We start from the raw sequence: 24,141 nt of genomic DNA, 5'->3' as shown, positions 1-24,141 counted from the left end.
TTTGTTTGGACAACTGCTAAGGTGTGAAACCTTCTCTCCGAATGCATCCAGCATTCGATCCGGGATCGAGTGCGACTTGGCAAGATCCCCAAGGGTTTTGTTGTTTGTTTACCCTTTTATCCTTGGGTAAGGGTTTATACCTTGTTAACCCAAATTAACGAACACATTAGGTCTCCTTATATTAAGGTCAATAATTTCCTGGGCAACCTTGTCACCCTAACTTGATCGGTCAATTTCTTGCTAGGCAATACGTAACTTCCCTAACTTGGCAAATCAACCCAAGGAAGGGTGATGTAGCGGGATGACCACTCATCCTTTTTGCAAGTTAGATTTGCATTAGACTTGCCAACCTTGTTCCAAGGAGTGGCAGTTCTACTTTGTGATTTAGACACAACATCTTGCGACGTTGCAACTTGTTGCATAGGTGTCGCACCTAACTTATGGGATTATTTCTCCCATCACACGGTATTCCTTGGTCAAGGATACCTTGGTCATGATGTAGGGTTTGGGAGTCCTCTTGACTCAACCCAACCCTAATCTTACTAGGCTGACAATGTTTGGCCCTAGGGTTTCTAAAATCAATCGGAAGTTTAGTATTAGGCCAATTTACCCTAGGGTAAAAAATCTAGATCTTTATTGCATGGGCGTCTAACTAACCCTAACATCCTGTGTATGTGGGTAGGACCTTTAAGGTCGAAAGTCTTGACTTGGCATTTCAAGCGTGATACTAGGTAGAATCTTATTGCGACTTAAATCTTCCTAGGGTATTGAGGTAATCATCATTTGAGTTACATCATTGCAAGCAAATTTCCTAATCGATCTAATTGCCTTGTGACAAGAGGTGATCTTTCCATAGAAGAGATGTAAATACATAAATTTAAGATACAACATTCCATGCAAGTATGCCATTCATAAACTTTTCCTTTTATGCAACTACAAGGACCATTTCTTTTTCTTGCCTAAACTATAATGATTGACACTTAGGGCTAACTTGTATAAAACCTACATTGAATTTCATCAAGAACTAAGCTCATAACCCTTCGCTTAATGCATTGAATTCAAGCTTTAATATGAAATGCATCTTTTTCTAAATACAACTTCGATAAAAGAAGTTCATGCATGACGAATGTCATAAGACTATTATTGACTTAATCCATCCTACAACACCTAACCCAACCTAGGATGTAATTAGCATTGCATGCAACTTGCAAGGTACATAAATCCCTTTCATGCAATGAAACTACTTGGACAACATCCAATGGACGACAACGATTATCTCATACAAAACCACAAGTGGAAAACTATTACCTAAATGCTTTATGCATTTTTCTTTTTCGCGAGCAATCAAGGATGCATTTAAACAAATCCACATTTTTTGCAAAATGCGATTAGGATTGCAACTTGGAAGTGCAAGTAATGTGCAACATGCAACTAAATCTTGTAAGACGAATGAATAATTACATTCATAATTTTACCCATGAAAATTAAACGTGCCCAATGCATCCCTTTTATGCGGAATTAATCTTCTAAGAACCTGGGCATTGGGGTTTGGGGCGTTATCCACATGCGAACTCGAAGTAGAAGCTCCTGCATGTGCACCTCTCGCCTTTAACTTTGGGGCCATTTATGTGGTGTATTTTTGTCGCAGCAGCTTCCCTTGGGTTACTCGCACGTCCCGAAGACTCACAGTCCACGATCTCCCTCTCCTGCGCAGGATTAGGGACCTTAGAGGCTTGGGTTTAAATTCCCCGGGGGAGCACGGGGAAACCAGGCCTATGGAGGCTTAAGACTAGAAGCTTCTAATGCTTCTCTATCAGAATGATCATGGAGAGAGAAAATGAGGAGGTGATGATGAGGATAATGATGAAGATGATAAAGGATAATGATGATGATGATGATGATGATGATGAAGATGATGATAATAGTAATGATGATGAGGGGGTTAATAGAAAAAAAAAAGAAAAATTTTAACCACTATCCTTTTGCCTTTCCCGTAAAGGGTGTTCTCGTGTAGCCTTACGGTCTTCAAGCCGCGGCCTCTTATGCACCATGTGGGTAGAGCTTATTAACGCACGAGGGTGGAGCATTTAGCTCAGGGTTCTTCTAGTCATGGGGAGATTATTTTAAGCTACTCTTGCGCGGGGCATGTAGTGGTCAAAATTCATTAATATTTCGTGCGAAAATATTACATATTCATTGGCTAGATTGGATGGAACAAGCATGAAGATACCCATAGCTGGAAAAAGAATCAAGCTCTTCAAACAAATAGAAAGTTCAGCATATGAGTTAGAAGACTTGGATATAATTTAAGAGCATGAAGACATAGAGGAAGAAGAAGAGGCACAAGATGAAGACATTGAAATGGCAGAAGATACTTCTTCTGATATTGCAGATTCGTAAGACTTTGGCACATGCCAAAGGATGTGCAGGTTAGGAGAGGGTGGATGTCATGCCGCTACGTGCACACCGTGTAAAAAAATCTAGAGTGTGTCTTTCTTATTGATTTAGAGAGCTAATGCTATTTTAAACATTAGTATTAGTGTCCATGGTTCAAAAATATTAGATTTTTGGACAAGTTTTAGCCAAAAATTTTATATTCTAAATATTATATATTGTAAAAATCCATAAAACTAGAGACAACTTCTAGATTAGGATGACATGTAAAAGAAAGCATATAGCTTTTAGCCAATTTGAGAGGATTTTATGTAAAAAGAGAGATTGACGAAATTGTGTGATGCACGATCGCTGTTTTCAGCCAATGAAGAGCACTCCAAAGTGGGAGATGAAAAATGAGTGATCTGGCAGAATTGTGATCAGGTGTCCTAGTATTTAACCCCCCTTTCGGAGCCAATGGGAGCATTAGATTGGCGATCTGAGCAACATAGAGGAAAGTATTATTTTATATATGTTTTTGTCTATTAGAGTTATATCTTCTCATAATGCTAAAAGAAAGTGACATGCTTCATCTCTGTTAGTATTCTTCTACATTTCCTAATTCTTTTTGGGAGTATTCTTCTACGTTTTCAATTTCTTCGAACCCCTTCTCTTCCATCTACTCCTCTCCCTAAATCTACCTTCACCCTGTGTCTATTATCTTCAAGAACTTGGCTTGAAACCTTCAACCCTTCTGTTATCTCTACCATCTTCAGAGTCTAAGCTCTTGAACCCCCATACATTCTTCTCTTGCCAAACCCCTGTGGTGACCTTCAACCCTACGTGCAGCGACAACGTGCAATGCAATTTTTTATGATTCACAGTGTTCAATCATTTTTTATCTACAACTAGCATTGTGAAGGTGAAAAAATATTTCTTTTCATGCCTTTACTCCAAACATAATTTCTACATTGTATAGGGCCACCACCGAGCATGCTCGTGCTACTGGACTCTTAATTTTCAAAACCACGTGTCCTATATGCCATACATTAAAAAAACATAAAAACTCAGCATATTATAAGTACTTAACATCCCCCTTTTCCCTACGGCTTAAGATTGTGCATTCGTCGATGGTAGATTTAGAGAGCATTTTTTATGTTTCATCAAAGCAGTAAATTACCCACTTTAACATAAAGATAGGGCTAAAATGAGGCATATATTATTTTTTTCTATTTTTTTGAAATAAAAAATCTATTTTTTATTTTTTCCTATTTATTTATTAATAAATACTAATATTTTTTAACTTACTAATTTGGAGTGATTAAGCTTACTGAGAATTGATTTTATATCACATTCCATCCCATACGAATACCATACACACAACAAAACCCCAAAACCACATGATTTTTCCTCGATTTTTCTCAAAACTGTAATGTTGCAGGTTTGGCATATTTAGCAAGAAATTATTAGATGACTAATTTTTCTTGATTTCTTTAACATTTCTTATCAATCACAGCATTGACAACCAAATGCAACCATTTCCAACTAAACATGATCATAAAACGATTAAATTTTTATCTTACTCATAAAATCACGCCTTATGACGTGCGTATCTCGTGATTGGAGGCACGGTAATGCTTTCGAACAGGTGTTGACGACCTTTCCAACCTCGATCAAGGCTTCTTCATGCTCCAGCATCATCCCACAATCAAAATCTCTCATGTCACTCCACTCCCTTTTCTCATAGAATCAACCATGGAAACACACAATAAGAGGAGAGAGGAGAGAGGAGAGAAAATACTAAAAATTAGCATTTTGATTCCTTGCATGATAATCTACACATCCATAGTCAAATTGAAGCTCTTGAGAAGTAGATCAGGCATGTGCCATCATTCCTTGATGATCCCTAACCCCTTGAAGAGGTGCAAATCTCATGGGTTTTTGGGCTAAAAACTTTTTGCATCCCCTCCTTGCCTTGATTAAATTTTTTGGAGTTTTGAGCCTTTTAATTAAGGCTTAAGGTTTAAACATTTAAAAAACTAGTTCAACTTCTCATGTTCACACTATAAACGAAGTGGATTTTTGCATTTTGGCAGGGCAAATGAACTTGTATTTGAGATCTAATTGGAAAAGTGGATTTGTGGCATGGAAATCTATAAACCCAGACTCCATCACACACTTTTTGGCTCCCAGATCACATAGCTGCTTTATAAGGCAAAACCTTGCGGGGATTAAATGGGGGGTCAAATGACCTCCGATTGACGAACCAAGACTTGTGTTGTGTTCTTGGCATCAAATTCTATCTAGAAAAACTCCAACTCATCGATCCACAACCATTTCATTTTCGATGAAAAATTGGTCTTTTATGCCTCTTGGGCACTTTTCCGCTTCAAAAAAGGGTCCCAACATCCATCTCTCGGTAGTCCTTTAGGACTTTAATTAGATTTCCTTGTATACATAATTTATATATGTCAATGTTATTAACATTACAGTATGACAATGATAGCTACTAAAATCATAATTATAGCCTTCAAAGCAATTGGTATTTTCTTATGAAATATTTGGTAGAATGGGAGCATCTTGAAAGGGAGAAGAAATACAATATATTGAGATTCTCATAAAAGGTTTATTGAGAAATATTATCATGCTACTAATACATTTGTGGATATGCATGCCACGTGGTGCAAGTGTAAAAATATAATATGTGTTTGATAAGCTTCCAGGTTACATATTTCCTTCAATGCACTAAAAGTTGGATAAGCCTTCCACAATCATGGTCAAGAAACATCGAATTCCTTTAGATGGATGCTATGCAGTGGTCTCTCTTGTGACACAATGAAATTTTCTTGTAGTAGAGTTATGAAATGGCAATAAAATTCATGCTAATATTGTTAGAAATGGCTACTACAAAGGCTTAGACTTGCTTGAGCACACAAATAGGTAGGCCAAGTATCCTATAGTTGCAAAAGAAGAGAAACAATTTGATGAGCTTCTCACGTAAATGTATAATCACTTAAATTTAGAGTGTGTAGTCACCATGGGCATGGTGAGGCACTATAAAATTTCTTTGAAATGATGCATTACTAGGGTTTTTCTCATGCTAGATACATCCTCAATTATATCTTGAATGTGGCAACATAAAAGGAACAAATAAGATTGAAATGATGATGCAAATATTGTTACAATGGAATTATTTTTGGAAACATTTTCATACTCCTAGATTTTTTGCTTGCTACTATCTCTTGGAGATGATCTACTAATCCATGAAGGTTTTAGTTGTAGATTGCTACTTTCTACTAGTGTTGTGTGGTGTTGCTAAGGAAGAGCACCCTGCTAACCCGTGCTACTGAACCTCTTAAAACTTATATGAACCACAACCTATATGCTAAGATATGTAAAGAAATCAGCAACTTAATCAAATAACTTTCCATTATAGCCCCACACCCCCTACCATTTAGATTTAGATTGATTGCACAAATGTAGGAAGATTCATGCAAAGACAAAGCACATTGAGGTATGCTATCACTTCATTAGAGGACAAGTCTATTGAGCTTGTCAAAATCTCAACTGAAGAGAATCTTGTAGATCTACTCACTAAAAGTCTCTCAACAGAACCTTTTTTCTTCTTCAAGAAGATGATATGAGATGATCTCTATTCCTCATCCAATTGTACTTTATATATATTTTTACTTTGTTGCTTTTTTCTTGTTCTCTCCTCACTAGGGGCACGTTTGCCTTTAAGTAGGATATTGTTGGGGGTAAAGGCACATGTGTCTATTCACCTATGTATTTATTACATAGATAATATCCATACATTTGTACATCGCATGTGACACACGCCCATCATTGTCACTTTATTCTTTATTCTTTCACTGACATTTGAATAAGGGAAGGCTGTTCACACATTGCGGATGTTGGAGTTCCCACATATGGTGTCTCTCTCTCTTGCTGGCTTGCTCCATCCACCATAGCTCTTGCTTTCACTTGTGTTCTTTCACTCAAGCTCTATCTTTTAGGAAAGATCAATTGAGAGAGAGAGAGAGAGGTAAAGAGGAAAGGAGGGAGGTAAGGGAGAAATAGAGGGAGGGTGAGAGGAAGAGAGAAGAAGAGAGAAATAAAGGGGGGGAGAGAGGGAGGGAGAAAGAGAGAGAGAAATAAAAAAGGAGGGTAAAATAAAGAGAGGGATGGAGAGAGAAAAACATATGGAAGAGGGGGAGAGAGATAAGTAAACAAAATAAAGAGGGGAATGGAAAAAAGAGAAAGAGAGAGAGGGATAGAGATAAAGAGGAGGGGAGAAAGTAGAAATAAAGGGAGGAAGGGAGGCATGTCATGTGCAGCTAGCATTTCACCCTCTTGTTTTCACTCCCCACCGATCACCCCTACTCACTCTCTTCCCATTTCCGATGCACCACACTGCTCCCCTTCATCTCCACAAACTTTTGCAAAAGCTGGCATAGATAGAAAGTCGAATACAATACAAGAGAAAATGGCTTGAACTTCTGTAGCAAGCCCCATCCACTCATCGTAGAAGATAAGCTTGTGACCCAAGGGACTCCTGAGAACCTTTCCCACACCATATTAGAAGTAGGTCCCTCTAGTTCTAACCAGAACAACTTGGACTTGAAGTCCCATATTACTTTGCTCAGGCTAACTACTTGGGCTCAAAGGCACTCGAAAGAGGAGGAATCATAGACTTCAAGCCACCCCATTAAGAGTGGTACTGCAACTACTTTCCTGGCAATTATCCCAATAACTGTACCTAGTTCCCTCAACTCTACATAAGAACTCATCATTCCAGTAGAGTTATCCCGAGATTGCCTTGTGTTTCCTTAAGTATGTGACAAAAGGCCTCCAATGCTACCTTGTAGTAACATGTGTGGTTCCTGTAAGGTAAAGTACAACAACTGCACCAAGACAATGAGGCCCTCCTCATGGCCTAGGTTTAGTACTAGTAGGAGGAGCTTTATGACCAACAACATGGCCTCACTCCAAGTCAACCGTGAAGCTCAATTGGATTTGGTAGAGTTTTTTTATTACTAATACAAGCGAGCCATAATAGATTCTACCTTCCTACATGGATGACTTGGTGCACGTGAATAACCAAAGAATAGCAACTTTATCGATTTGGATATGGTGCAAACCTTACATGCCAGCTTCCAGATGAACCTATGGGATACTTGGGAAGAAGAAATCTGGAGATTTCGGGGTGTGCTCATAGATTCCTACTCCCAATTGCCATCGCTACTGCATCGAATGATGATTTGGATGCTAACCCTAAGTCCCAATTGTCGGATAATGGTTTGGATGATGACACCCAATTCTAATTGTCCGATGATGATTTGAATGCCAACACCGAGTCCCAATTTTCAACCCATCTTACCCTCTCGAATCCTATCCCAGCTGCCCACTACTGCTGCCGTCGATAATAGTGATGCCACAACACCATTTTCATCTACACTTGTTGCCTCTCCTTCCACCACTACCTTGGTAACCACACTCTAGTAGAAGGCTACAATCTCCACCACCATCCATATTCCCCATGGTGTGCCTACAAAACCTCGAAAAATGGCAGCAATTCCTTGTCCCACTCCGATTGCCACTATGTCAAAGACATGATAGTAAAGAGAATCAGAAGCACCCACTAACTCCTATTATGGCTTTATTACCATTTGAGACGAAGTGGGGCATTGACTTTGTAGGTCACATTACCCCATCTTCCTCTACAAAGAAGAGGCATATCATAGTAGTGAATGACTATTTGACAAAATGGTTAGAAGCACAAGTGATGAGGAAGGATGATACAAAGGAAACTACTACCTTTGTTCTTGAATAGATAATCTATTGGTTTGGCCCACCAAAAGAGCTAGTGTCGACCGTGGCACTTATTTCCTGAATAATGCATGACTAGTAGATAAACATAACAAAATGACACCTTATAATTCATAGGTGAATGGGCAAGTTGAAAGCACCAATATGTTCAAAAAACAAGTGAGATTGGGACAAGAAATTATATGTGGATATATGGGTGTATAATATAACCTTTAAATGAGCTATAAGCCACACTCCTTGAGATCAAGTTACCTACAATAAGATTTGCGATTTCTCTGGGGGATAAAGATGTAGTGTTTGAATTCTTTACGACCTTAGCACATCTCGATGAGCTTAAAATTCAGAGTTTCATGCATCAAGAGGTGGTTAAACATGACATGAGAGAACTTCATGACGTGAAAGCAAAGTACACCTTTAAAATAGGACAATTGGTCCTATACTATGATGTTTGTAGGGAGCTTTTTCCTGGGAAATAGAGCCTAAGTGGGATGATCCCTACAGAATAGTTAGAATAGGTAAAAGTAAGTCCACCACATTATTAGCAGATTTACAGGGGGTGGAATTCAAGAATAAGAAACCTTAACAAGATTGAACCTTATCATCTATAAGTAAACTAATGCATCAAATGCTTTGCAAGTTTATGCCACATTGATTTGAAACCTGCAAGAGAGGATAACATTGGTTGATGAGGTGACGAATCCTCTATTTGGAGCACACATATCTAGAACAAAGATACTATGAGGGAAGGCTTGTTTGGTGGAGAAAAGGGTATAAGGTGATTGAGCAAGCAGACAAGACATTCATTTGCGAAATTAAGGTCTCCTACCATCACTGCTTGAGTGTCCTGATGATTATCCTTGTAGGTTTCCATGAGAAGGTGGGATGGAGCCTTTGGTTCACCCTCTAAATATGTTGAACTTTGATTATCATAGTTACAAATAGAGGAAGTGATGATGGCCATATGTGTAAACCATTTATAGACCTATTTGTATGTTAATGGAGCGTCCAGGGGTCCCAATAAGAAAGGGAGCATTGGGGTAGTCATTAAGGATCCCTGGCATACAGTCACGATGAGATTAGCTACCTACCTTAGGGTAGGATTTACTAGCAACATGGCAAAATATAAAGCCCTCATAATGGGACTGAACGTTACTAAAAGAGAGGCGGTATTCTCCAATTAGTAAAGGGGGATTCCTAGTTAATATTGAATCAACTCAATGGGATGTCATTAGTACGCAATCCCATCCCTTGTATGTATTATGATGCTACTATAGATCGGAGGGATGGATTGTAATGAAATAAAACTCATACCTTTAGTTACAGAATTAGCTTAATTATAGTTGGAGTACAAAGACAAGAGGGTGTCAATGTAATAGATATTTTAGTCTTTTTCTAAATTTCTCCATTTCTTGCCAAAGAATGGTAACTTCAAATATAGATGTCTCTTGATACAATGATGAAAGGGCTTCTACATAGTAAATTGTTCAATCATTTAAAGCAAAGCTTGCAATGTAAAGAAAATGCTAGAGATGTGTATTTTTAATATATGACCGACATGTATTTTTTTGGGATTTCATTAGAGAATAATATTTTTTTGTGGATTGCATCTTCTTATCGGTTTGATGACTTGTCTTTTAAGATAAGGTTTGCTAAATTGGAAAGAGATGGTTTCCTTACCCAAGATAACTTCGTTGATTCGTAAAAGGAATAACCATAATGGTTGTTTGGATTGATGCTATAAAAAATGAATGCCATCTTAGATGATGATGATAGGTTAATTTCTTGATTATGTGTTTGCACAAAATTTCTTGTGCCCTCATGGGCGGATTTATAGTTATGCATTGAACCTCTCCTAAGGTTTGTAGTGGGAGCACATCACCAAGGCACTATTTCACTAAGTTGGAGGTTAAGACTCACCCCAGATGTGAGAGGTCTCTCCATAGGGAGGGCATTAGGCTAGGAAGCCACAACGATACTAGGGGGCTCTAGTCATAAATCCCTTGGGTCTAGCCTAACCCTTACAAGCCCAAGATGGACTTCATGGAAGGCCTTGATGCTAGATAAGGGTGGATCGGTGGAGCCTATGTCTAAGATTTGAACATGAGTCTTGGATTGAGGGATGGAATGTCGGGTTGGCATTGCACTTTGGAGAAGGTAAAGAATAAAATTATATTCTTTTGCAAGCACTTTCAAAGGATGGTTTGACATTATCTTTGTGTGTGACAAAATTATGTGAAGGAACTAGTATTAATAGTTAATTAAAAACGTTATCTTTACATGTCAAACATAAATGTGTTAGGATAATTAGATAATTAAAATACACCCTCAAGAAAAGTGGAAGGACAAGATCCTGGATGAGTTCATCTCATGGATGGGTGGTCTTTTCAATCACTGCATGCACACAATGTACCAAGGCATACCAAGAAATACGTAACAATATTTCTCCCATGCACCCCATCTCATCCTCTTGGATGCATAGATGGGCTATTATGTTTTTGGAGATAAAAATCATTGTTGCTCCATTATCAAAAAATAATAATGAATTCTAGTCCCTCATATTTCCCTATGCTCTACAATACTCAATAGTATCATCATTAGGTTGATCATAAACTATATCAAGCATCAAACAAATAGATATTTGGGCCTTTTGCCCCTCAACTCTCCCTTATTTTCAACTTTTGTAGCTTGGTGTCTATTGGAAAAATTATTTGCTATGTGCCCCTTCTATAAACATACAAAACATCTATTTGCATCTATTAATTCTCTATGTTGTGCAACCCATTTCCAAGTCTCCCCTTGTTATGTTTTCTTTTCGTAGCCTTATTTTCATATCTAGCCTTTTTCTTAGCTGTAGGAACTTTTTTGATGGATTCTCATCTTGCAAGGTTAAATATTTTCCTTATAACAAAGCATTGTTTATACTCGTTGTCTGTATGAGTTGTGACATTCTTGTCATGGTGGGATTTATGTAAAAATGTCATTTTTTAAAGGTAAAGCACATCAATACTTCTCAATTTTCTCAAGAAGGGGAATGAGAGGATATGAAGTAACATGTAGCAATACATCCCATAATGTCTAATTATATTACTCTTACTTTTTTCATTGTGATTCATCCAGCTTATTCTAAGAAGTTCTAACATCCTCTTCAAAGATGCTCATGAATAAATTGGAAGCAAATCTTTGCTTTAATTGTATCCATGTTGATGGTGCTTTACCTTGCATTAGAAATGTGGACCTCCAATGCAACGCATTTCCCTTCAAAAAGATGGCTTTCTATCTAATATTAGAAGATTCAGTGAGGTTTCCTCTCAAGTACTTTGTATAAAAAATTTCAATGAAAGTTGATGCTTTCGTTGTGAGTTGCACACCAATAAAGGCCTAAAACTCTACCCCTTTACCACTCTCATCATAGTCCTTTATTTGCCCTTTTGGAGTCAAGTTATCATACATTGGCAACTTCAAAAAGGGGACATTTGTTGTATTTGCAAATTAACTAGCACCATATGAAGCATTTTCATATTTGCATGTATGCATTGTTGTCCAAAATCTATCTCATTTAAAAAACTAAGATGACCTTGTATTTGGATGTCTTGCCCTATTGGCACTAGGTATTGTTTTTTCTCATCACTTTTGTGTGACTTGAGGTTGTGTTGGCTATTCTTTGGAAGCTTCTTCATGTCCCAAAGCATGAGGGGACAACATTTTTTTTTTACCCTTGTTTTTCTTCTTTGAAAAGTTTGAAATTTTTATGAATCATGGATCGTTGGCCAACTTGGCAAAGATGTTCTTCATCTCCTTGCTGGTTACATCACCATATTGTGGCCTAGAGAAACCCACTTCTTGGTCAACACCCACATTTTGTGCTTTCTACCCAAGCAATGTGCCTTGTCCAAGATGAGGCATTGCATTCTCCCCTTCATTATGTCTTCAATCATCAAGAGAAATGGTAGTTATAAATGACCAGTATTCCTTGGAAAAAAAATTTCTCTTGATTTTACAACAATCTAGGTGTCTCAATTTGGGTCTTCAATATCTTGCATGGGGGCCACAATAACTTAGAAAGGGCTATCTTTGGGATTAGCTATAAATTAATACCTTTAGGTACTATATTGAGTATTTGGATCCTCAATAAGTGGGCACAAATCCAACGGTGGTCGTGGAAACCCTAATGGATACTGCAAATTAGGGTTTCAATAGAAATTTCTTCAATTTCTCTTAACGGATGGCTTCAATATGCTAAGAATTGATGAGAGAATGTCAAAGGAAGAGAGAAAAAATCAAGAAAAAGGAATATCATTTGAATGGTATCTTTGATGGCAATTTGATGGTGCCAATAACTCCAAAAGTGGGTAAGACTCTAGAGTAAGTACTCTAGTGAAGGAAATATGATGCCCTTATGTTGTTGCATTATGCAATGAGTTGTTTCCTCTTTTAGAGCTCACTTGATGGCACCTCCTTCCTCCCTTGGTCTTTGAACACTCAAATAACCCTCATTGAGCTCCTAAACAACCTTCTCTTGGCTTGCGTGGGTAATTTCGACAAGACCTAGCCTGTTCTGCTAATTTGCAATCTTCTAACTGTAATTTCTAGCTTTAATTAATTAAATTGCAAAATTGAAATTATTCTAATTGGATTTTAGTAATTGTAATTTCTATCTTTGATTAATTAATTTTTAGCATTTTAATTCTAAAATTTCATTAACTATACATTTGATCGTACCCAAGAACTTTCTAGTACCCATTCACAAACAAGGTACTAGTCCCCATGGGACATTTAATGGTCTCAATATTAATTCACATTGATACTAAGTATGCGCAAGTACCTACCCTGGTGCATAACTTTGTACAAGCCTTTCCAATGTAACCCACCACTATTCCCTTTGGTCACTTAAGCCATGAGCATGACTTAACTGACTTACGCTCCACATGTGTACCTCACATACCCATAGCTTAACAATACCAAACCCAAGCACTAAAAATACACATCCTTGTGAGAGGCTCTTAGAGTGTCAAGAAGCCTAGTAGCTACAATATGATAAGCACAAATCAAATGCCAACTCTTTGGTAGCTTGCTATCAAATGTATAATAAATCAAGTGTGTTGTATTATCTTGCTAAGCAAGGTGATTTCCTCGTGTATACTAGGCATGCTTGCACTATGGACCTCGATGAGAAGTCTTCACCTTAATGAAGATAAGATGAACAACATTTTTGAACTACCATAAATATAATCAACAACGTGTAATATGAGCTAGATTCTAGCACCTTGAATATGCCCTCCAAGCTATGCAACTTTGACTATGTACTTCAATTGCAGGTTTTGAGCTCTAATACATTCGAGCCATTTAAATTTGGCGAGGTTTCTACTCTGTAAGAGACCTCGAGAACCTTGGTTCTGATGCACCGCCATTGCAAGATCCCTCATTGAACATATACAAGGAGGACACCCTCTATATGGCAGCTATCTTTATAGGATAGGGGAGTGACCTCAAGCAAGAGGCTCTGCAACAAGATCTCTCATTTCGATCTTTATGTGTCTGTCATCTCACATCACCTACCTCTAGTTACATGCAACTTCTATAGCCACATGAGAAACTCTTACATGTTTTAGGTAACACAAAATAATTTGAAAACATAGCTTGATTTTGTACTTCTCTTCAGAGATCTTAACAAGCAAAAGTAAACCACGTAACACAAATCAACTTCTAAGAGTAAATTTTCAAAGAGGCACCACCTTGTCACTACAGCATTGTAATAGCATTTTCCAACCCTCAACAAGCAATGCTAACAAAAGATTAGTTTTGCAAATCAAGCATTGATAGTATGAAGATTTAGGCTCGTGTGAATCTGCTCTAAACGAATGTTGGCACGAGTCAAGACAAGAAGTTCGGCTCTTTTCATTCTGGAATCTGGATCCTCGAAGGAGGGGGAGGGGGCCCGGGGGATAATCCAATGAGCGGCGCACCGGCTTGCAGCCTTGTCTTACTCTCTTTGGGGCAAGCATAATCATGAGACTTGGATTACTAAGAGCGTCTATAAAAGGCGAGCAAATATAGTAGGGATCGCCAAAAGGCATTCACGCAGGGTCTCCCCCCTCTCTCTCTCTCTCCCCCTCCCCGCTTCACTACGCAACGATGATAAATACTCCAGCTCAACGCCGGCAACGGGGCAGGTCGCAGTTGGTGCCTTCATTGTTGTTCTTTTGGATAATTCTACATCATCTCCATACAAGTAGCACCAGGGCGCAGAATGACGATACTTTGCAGCTCAACATTTACACGCCTCTGGATGACGGCTATGCCGATGTAGGGATAGTGTCCTGGATCTCTCTGTTGGCGTCGTCCTTGCTGGGGCAGGACACGCCAGGATTCTTTTATGGCGCGGTGCCAGCCGCCACGGTCGAGTCGGCCTGCCAGATGGTGGAGAACGGTTACCAATCCATTCCGGCCACAGTCACCGCCTATGGTTCCACCGTGAACTGGAACTTGCAGGTACTATATGTACCAACCTATACATATAATGTCCATAGCACCCACTCGCACATAGTATACATATAATGTCCATCATGATCATCTCCAACTTACCCATGTATCTATTCTGTGCTAATTTTAACGTCTTTATAACAGGTTCAAGCAATTGGAGGTTGTGATGCATCAACTTACTCTCCTATGGGTGTAGAGATGGTTTTCACAGACGATACAGGCCGCACTAATGTTGTAAGCTAACATCACATCCTGTAATCGAAATACTTTATTCAATAATACTGCACTAGATTTGAATGCTCAAAATAATTGCAATACGTTAGAATGTTTGTGTACGATGAGTTCAGATTTTTTGCATTCTGAGGGATTTCATCCATCTATTGTTAATGGACTCAAATATTTAGATCATATGTGATGATAACACATGGACGTTTGGTTGTTCCCTATACAACACTGGAGATGATGTCAACTCCATCTACGAGCAACCTCCATACCACTCGAGTGTTGCCATCCACAATATCGATTCTGACACTAGTACTACTTCCATGAATCGAAGTACACAACTCGCTAGGGGTGGTCTATCCAACATGGACAGCGTCTCACCTTTCTGTATTCTTGAAGGTTATCTTAAAGCCTATCCAAATTCGAATCTAGCTTGTTATTTCTAATCACAAGATTGTGTTCATATTGCTAGAAAAAAGAAAAGCAAATGCATTTTGATACACATGCTTTTGTGCAACTATTATACAAATATACAGATATACATCCCGTTCAATATAGTCAAGATAGCTCATGGTGTCTTCCAATGGAGGAGCAATTCATGATAGTCACTTTCTGAGCTCCAAAATATATTATATCATGTGGAAAAACTAACAAAAGCAGATTGATCTATTAATCATGCCCCTCCACAACGATGAAACACACAATGTTAGAGAAACTTGTCATGGTGGTTCCTCACCAGTTTTCATAGTCAACAAGTAGTTGACTCTTACTAAGAATACCTCAAGTTGTCTCCTTTTTTCTCAGCATATCATCTTATAGATCTCATTGCCTATACTACCTATTCTAATGTCTTACTACACACAATTATTAGCTCCACAACCTCTGAGTAAAACAATGATCTCAAAATATTGGTTTGTAGGTTTTACTTCGGGTGCCATTTTTGGGCTATCTGCCGTTCCATTTACATGTGTCAAGGCTGGTATATTTGCACCTGTTTGTGCAGTAGCAGTTGTTGGGGCCACAGCAATTGCTGGTGTAGCTGCAAGGTGTAGTGCTGATGCAATCGCAAGTAAAGCTGGAACTTCTTGCTTCCCAGGTTGGGCTAGGCCCATACATAGTATCTATGTTTGAAACTTAATAGCAATTACGTGATAATGTCAAGCACTATACTATTAATCTTGGTTGTGTTTGTGTGCCTGAATGTAATGTTGTGTAAAATACTTCCATTAATTAAATTTATTAGAATCTATATTATCAAAATTTGATATCCAGCTTCTTTTTGTATGAGATTATGCCATTGCATACAGGAAATTCTGTGCTTACCACATCTACAGGGTATCACAAAAAGATGCATGACCTCTCGATTGGAGATCAGGTTATCCTAAAAGCACTTCATGTATAATATATATAGTTTATACAATACCTCATTCATGATAGTTCCTGATTGTTGTGGACCTAAAGTAGTAGTATACTTTCTAAAACCACCATATACTCATCAATTTAGGGTGCTACTACTTGTCAGGTTGCAGTGTGGAATAGCAATCGCAAAGAGCTTGAGTTTAGTCATGTATATGGATTTGGACATGCTGATGCAAATATATCCTCAAGATTCTTGCATTTTAAGCTCTCATAACAAAAGAGTCATGGATTTGGAGCTCAGTCCCCTACACTTTGCCATAGTTTTAGGTCAGGATATTATCTATCAATATAACCAAAATCGCATCTACACTATGTATACATCTAAAATGTCAAACTAATTATCTATCCAATCTACTATTGATAGATAATGATCAACTTTTTCGCTACAAGTATGCTAAAGAAGTGGTTATTGGTGACAATATGCTGGTTTGGGACCAAAATAAGACTCAATTTATTACCTACATGGTTATAGGTAAATTGAAAATAGTTATTACTTAAAGATCATCATACTTTATCACTAATCAAAATGCAATGTATTTCTTTAATTAACATGATCTAACAATCTTTCTTGTAGACATTCACTACACAATTGGAAAAGGGTTGTACAACCCATACACTCTTCAAGGAACAATCATTGTTGGTGATGTAGTCATCTCTGTGCATAGTGACTGGTTCCTAGATACAATGTTTCATCATCTTGCAATGGCACATCTACTCCCTTCAACTTATCAGGTTTTCCATTTTTTGAAACTCTAAAAGGCTACTTTATATGAATCTTTCGTTCAAACTAAAAATGAAGAATCTTTGTGGTTTCAGTTTATATTGGGTTTGCCACGAGCATTCTATCGGCTCTTTGGGAAGGATATGTACTTTAGCTTGTATTATGCTATTGAATCAAGCATGGGAATACACACATTTATCTTAACATATGGTGGTGGCATATCTCTCTTAACATCCATTTTCACTATGTCAACAGTACTCAAGATATTTCCTACTTTGGGTATATGAACTAATAGAAATTCACCAAACAAGGATCAATAGCCTTTTCTCCCATTCATCAAAAGTATTTTTGTTCTCTATAATCATAACAGCCACATCCTAATTGATAATGTTGTACTTTCATAAAGCATGAATCATGGATGCCCAATGTGGGACTATTATAGAACTACATGGACTTAATGCCAAATGTTTCTCCTCTCTCAATCACTCACTCTATGTGTGTGTGTGAGTGATATAATGTACTATGATGATTTTCAATATTTACAAAATATAAAGTTATCCTTAAGTACATGTATATGTACATCCTTCCATGTGAGTGTATACGCATGTGCATACCTCCATACATGTCTGTGTGTGTGTGCAAGCACATACACATACATGTAGATGCATGCATGCGTGTGGGGTGCAAAATTTACAAGTAGAATAGAAACTCTATAAACTTAATGACAAAGAAAGATTACACTAGAATTGGAGTAGAGAAGTCGAGGCATGTATTGTTAAGCAAGTTTATCCTTGTGTGTAGATTCATGTGTAATAACACGTGGAATGGTGTTTCTAACAAACGAAATTATAAACATAATTTTAATTACACATAAAAACATGTACTTCTATGACTCAATACATACTTATTTATATGTGTCCCTATTTTTGAAATCATGCACGCTCTATTTTTTACTTTCCCTTTGAGGAAAAAGACCAAAATTAAAGAAAAGAGTCACACATACACACAATAAGAGAGAGAGAGAGAGAGAGAGAGAGAGAGAGAGAGAGAGAGAGAGAGAGAGAGAGAGAGAGAGAGAGAGAGAGAGAGAGAGAGAGAGAGAGAGAGAAGAAGAAGAAGAAGAAGAAGAAGAAGAAGAAGAAGAAGAAGAAGAAGAATAATAATAATAATAATAATAAGAAAACAAGGAGAAGTAGAGAGATAACAAGAAAGAACTTTAGCCTTTAAGCGAAGTTACAATGACACCTATGTGGGCACATCTTCTATTGAAGCTTTCAATGTAAACCCTCGGTTAAACCTTTCATTTTTGTTATCTATAAACTTAGCTTGTTATTTGCATGGGCGTAAAGGGAACCATCTCCATAGGTTTAGTGCAGGTATTTTGTGTATACAAATGTGGACATTATCTTATTTGTGAATACATTTTGATCTGTTGCAAAAATGAGGTGTTGCTGGGTGTTTTTAACACAAAAGTAACTACCATATTTCTTGATGTTTTTAACATGTGTTTTCATTTGTTTCTTTTGGATTGGTTAATACATTAGGTATGTGGTTTCTTATAGAGAAACCAAGATATTTATCCTGGTGATAAATGCATTATATAGATAGTTTGATAGGACTGTCATATCATTCTCAAAACAAGATGTAACCTTCAACTCTTATATTTACATTTTCTCTTCTCTTTCTCTTTTGAAAATTATTTTGGGTATCTTAGGCTTGTTTGTATTTGAAATTTAGAGTATAATTATCCTCAAGAGAAAGACAAAATGAAAGTGTGGATATCTTAATACTTAATAGTTATATGTTTGTTATGCTTTGTGGCTGAAAATTTTAATTAGTAAGAGAGATAATCTCCCCAATCAGCATATCAATAGGTGCATTTTTTTGTATTTTTATAGAAGTGCTTAAAAGTATGTTTTTGACTAGTTTAATATGGAGTTTCTAACAAAAAAATTAAAAGCATCTTACTAAGTAAATTTACATAAATATACTTATAAATATACGCTACTCAAGTTTAATGGATTCATTCATGAGAATGTGGCAATATAGTTGTGGTACTAGACCCTAGACTTCCAAGAAAAATCATGGTAAGGAACTCAATGGAGATCATGCATTCTCTATATACTTACAATTTACTCATTAGATCTTTAGAGAAGAGAGATTTGGATTTAGCATTAATGGCTTAGTGTTTAGATTTTAGTGCTTAGAGTCTAGCGCTTTGTTTAGGGTTTAGATTTTACTAATTAAGGTTTAGAGTTTAGGGTTTAGTTTTGTCTTATGCTTCAATGGGTAGTTCTTCACCAGGTGGATACATTATTTTATAAGGTACCATGTGAGAGAGTTCAAGGTTTTGTGTTTTGTGTTTAGGGTTGAGAGTTTCAAATCTAGGGTTTAGGGTTAGGTTTTAGGATTTACATTTCGTATTTAGGATTTAGTATTCAGATTTTAAGTTTTAGTATTTAGGGTTTAAAGTTTTGCTAGTTTTAGGGTTTAGAACTCTAATGTGCTTTGATGGGTAGTGCTTCATAAAGTGGATATATTTTTTGCCAATACAAAACATGAGAGGAAAATTCCCAAAGTTGATATGTAGGACAACATCAAAGCTATTAGTATCTTTAAGTTCTAGGTATGAAAGGGGGATCTATACTGCAATACTAAAGAATACATGCATTTCTCCTGAGCTTGAGTATACCAATCATTAATGTTAGAGCGGATACGTATAATACTTTTACAAATACTTATCAAAGCCTTTACTTCGTCATCCAAACAAGTACGAATATCAATATGAAATATAATATATACCAGGCATTCATGTTCAAGGAGAGTGTCAAATGTAAAGGTCACACTCCATTGCAAAGCAAACACCAAATTACCACAATACTACAGTGTTGAGCTTTCTTGAGCTAAGTAAAAGCATGTAAAAAACTTTTCCACAAATTGTTAGGTAAGGATATTATAATGTCATCCCTCATGGAATTTGATGTGTATAATAGTTCAAAGATGGAGTCCACCTATTGAGTAATGTTTTCTTCGATGATGATGGCAATCGAATGTGGAAAAATGTTTTCTCTGTGCATGTCAAGATGGATAATCTAATTCTGAATTGTTAGAATGTAAAACATACATATTATTGTAGATATCACAAGAAAATAAAGATGCAAATCTCATTATAAATTGTTGAGGGTTTAGGATTTAGTAGTCTCATTTTCTTTGATTGGCATTCCTTCATAAAGTGGATACATTATTTGTCCTAGGTAACATGTGAGAGGGTTTAGGGTTTATGTTTTAGTGTTTCGAGGTTGAAGGTTTAGTATTTAGGATTTTGGGCTTAGTTTAGGATTTAGGAGTCTAGTATTTAGCATTTAGTATTTAGTGTTCACACAAGGAGCTTATAAAAGAATCCTACATAGGAAAACTCTTGGAATGTAAGAAACTCTCTAGTATTTCCTAGGTAGCTACATAAGTGTTTTCTACATATAGCTAGGAAATTACATTTCCCCCATCTCATAGTAGGGATCCTAGGTATCAATATATGAATCTCCCACATATAACTAGGGAGTTTTATTCCACACATCTTGAACCAGGTAGTATCTATGGGTCATATAATGAGGGAATCTAGTTCCCCATATACCATCACAAGGAATTACAAGTCACACAACTCGGGAATTCAATTCCCTATATCCCATAATAGAGAATTACAAGTAGCCATACCAAGATATACTTTGTGGAAAATGGTTACCAAACAACTTAGGGTTAAACTAATAGCCACTCAATCCCATGCTAGCTACACATTCTAAAAAATAATCCATGTTAATTTTCTCATAGATTGATGATTGGTTAGAAACTAATTTTATAGTGGGGTCTTGTTTATATGAGTAATGTTTTTGCATGAGTAATTATAGGTACAAAAGGTCATCCATGCCGGAACATATATTGCATAACTTCAAAAAGAATCACGACTAGTATCATGAAAATGAAACTTGAACCCTCAATTTGTATATTGGAACAATTAGATTGAAACAATGGTAACAATCTCAAGTCATGAAGTGATCAGATAAGTAACAATAATGTGTATTATTTTAAGTCAACTTGCTACTCTGTAGTGAATGAAAAATTAATTTCATTTTCTACACATTTTACTATTTTTCCATATAGGTCCTCAAAGATTTTGTAATGTATTACATAATGAATGTCAATTTGCTACTACAATACACATGTTTTAAAGTAACTTTATTAAACTCGCATGACTAGTGCAATATAACTTACATCCATAATTGATGCTTTGTTCACTGACTTCATACATAATTATGGTCAAAAGTTAGGATGACTTTACATCATATCACATTTATATGAGAAGATTATTAAAATAAAACTAATCTTATGTTTTTAATACGATCTTGTACAATGACTAATACTTATGCCTTAAAGCTCATAATCGGGTGGTTTTTAACATAGAACTATATGATTAAGTTTTTAGCCCTCAAACTAATTACTCTAGTTAAGATACACATTTCACCCATTTGCAAGGGATATACTCTATGTCTCACATAAACCCAGATCACTAAGGTTGTATTTAGCTTTAGCTAGCGAGCTCTCAAAAGAAATCAAGAATCCAAATCTATATATAATCGAAAAGCCATGGACCCCTTTATAAAGCAAGGCCCCATAAGCTAGCCCTAGCACCATAACCTAATTTCCTAAGATGTCCCTAGGCCTAAAACCTATTCAGTACATCATCATGGCTGGAAGATCCATTCAATATCAACCCTAACGGCCCATTTTGTTCAAGGTTGCAACCTCATATGTCTTAATACTACAAGGGATATAAATATTAATATATAATTCCTTACGTAACATGCAATGTGATAGCACATCATGATTTGGATAAGTTGAGAGCATGCTTTGAAAGGAGCATTAGTCATACCATGCCTCGATAAATGGAGATATGCCACATCCTAAGGGCCACAAACCACCCCCATTAGTTGGGATGAAACTCCCTAAAACTAAGATGGATACACTAGTCTATTTTATTTATTTCATGCTCAACTGGTATGGCATTACTTCTCATCATTTCTTAAATGAAATTTTGTGGAATCCTTATTCTTACTACTCTAAAAATTATTTGGTAGTTGATCAATAATTCAATTTTGACCAAGTTTTAACCTAGTTTTATACTTATAAAAACTAGGAACCAATTATAGTGTGCCATTTGTGCATCTTCTTCCATACCTTTCTAATCCATGTGCATTGCCAAAAGAGATAAAAAGAATCATGTCTTTCAACCTTGCATAAAGAATAATGTCCTACAATAAGCATCAACATACTATGCCTATGAGTATGGGAAATTTTCAAATAAGTAGCTTACAAAAAATAATATTGAACTTACAAAAAGCTATGGTATTCCATGTTGCTAAGATTTAAACTTTTGCAATTTCTCACATAGATAAGTTTCTTGTGCTTACCCAAATCATGTAAGAGTTTATGGACACATTGCCTACCTTGCCTAGGCTCAAGCTTAATTCATACTAAACCATAAAGGAATTCCATAAGAAAATGTTATAAATATCAAATCCCCAAGGCAAATGTGTTAGTTTCTCAAGGTGCATGCATTTGGTTCATTTTCTTTTATGTTTGGGAGTACCAATTAATTAACTCCAAAAGTAGAGACTTAATTTATTATAATTCCATAGGTTTTACCTACATTGTAAATAGTATTAGTGGAGAAAAATTAGAAAGGAACTTAATAATGATGGAGATCACACAAGTTATCCCAAAGCGAGCCACCAAGAACACTCACAACAAGTTATGATCCAAGACTGAGGCACCAACTAAGAGCGATTGAATAATGACTTTAGTACACAATGTGGGGTTCCAACGGTAAGAGATTAAAATGGTAGAAAGAAATCAATAATATGCTAGAATCATGGATGCTTGAGTCCTATACATAGACTAGATATGCCTCAAAGACAATACAAAAGAAGACACCTCAAGTATAAATCAAGGGATAAATAAATAACTCCCCACATGTGTGGTAGCTCACCAATGTCCATGATAGTCTAAGTAAGAGTTTCTCAAAACTCCAAGAATACTCTCACATAATTCTAGACCATGAATACTCGCAATAAGTTGGATCCAAGAGTGAAGAACCAACCAAGAGTGAGTAAACGAATGATTTTAGCACACAATGTGCCATGATCCAAACACGTTTTCCTTTGTCTATGTTGCAAGTGAGATTATACTAAAGAGGAGGAAACCCAAGAGTACAAGACTCAAGAGGATAAGGTATAACAAGAGAGTCTCCAATGAAACCACAATAGCACTTTATACAACACCATACACACACCCTCTTGATACTCAATAAATTCTATAGTAACAAGAGATTGCAATGTTAGAAAGTAGTCAAGAAGATGCTAGAACCATGGATGCTTGAGTTCTATACATAGACTAGATGTTTCTCAAAGACAACAAGACCCCTCGAGTAGGAAGCATGGGATAAGGAAATAACTCCCCATATGTGGTCGCTCATTATCAATGCCCACAATAGTCTAAGTAAGATTTTCTCAAAGCTCCAAGAAGACCATCCAATAGTTCTAGATCATGGACACTCACAATAAGCTCGGGATCCGTGTGAGTAAATGATGAATTTAGCACACAATGTGCAGGGCGCTAGACTACAATGGAATGAGGCTTGAGAGGACCAGACTCAAGAGGATGAGACGAAGGAGGAAATGTAACGTGTCCGCTAGAATCATTCCGGACACGTCTTAGCAGTCCATCGGGAAGGATGTCTAGAAAGCTCCGCCCGGCACTCCCATGGAATGTTACGGGACTTGCGATCTAGGTCTTCCCGCGTCTGCCACGTAGCGGAAGTATCCTGGCCGTTCCCACTTAGGATCGACCTGAATTTGGGTTTTCTTGTTTGGTCATTAGCTAGCAGTAACTAGCGTCAGCCCCGATCGAACTACTTTACGTAGAAACGCCCGGTCTGAAGCGGATTCAAGCTGCACTTGGTTCAAGGAGAATGGGAAACGAGAGGGATGCAAGGCTCGACCTCTCTGCCGCAAGGCATAGTCCCAATCCGTTCCCCTAAAACAGCG

The sequence above is a fragment of the Lygodium microphyllum genome, chromosome 10 (assembly GCF_053477565.2).
Source record: "Lygodium microphyllum isolate KBCC chromosome 10, Lygodium_microphyllum_v1.1.10, whole genome shotgun sequence".
Taxonomy (NCBI): domain Eukaryota; kingdom Viridiplantae; phylum Streptophyta; class Polypodiopsida; order Schizaeales; family Lygodiaceae; genus Lygodium; species Lygodium microphyllum.
This window is presented reverse-complemented; position numbering follows the sequence as displayed.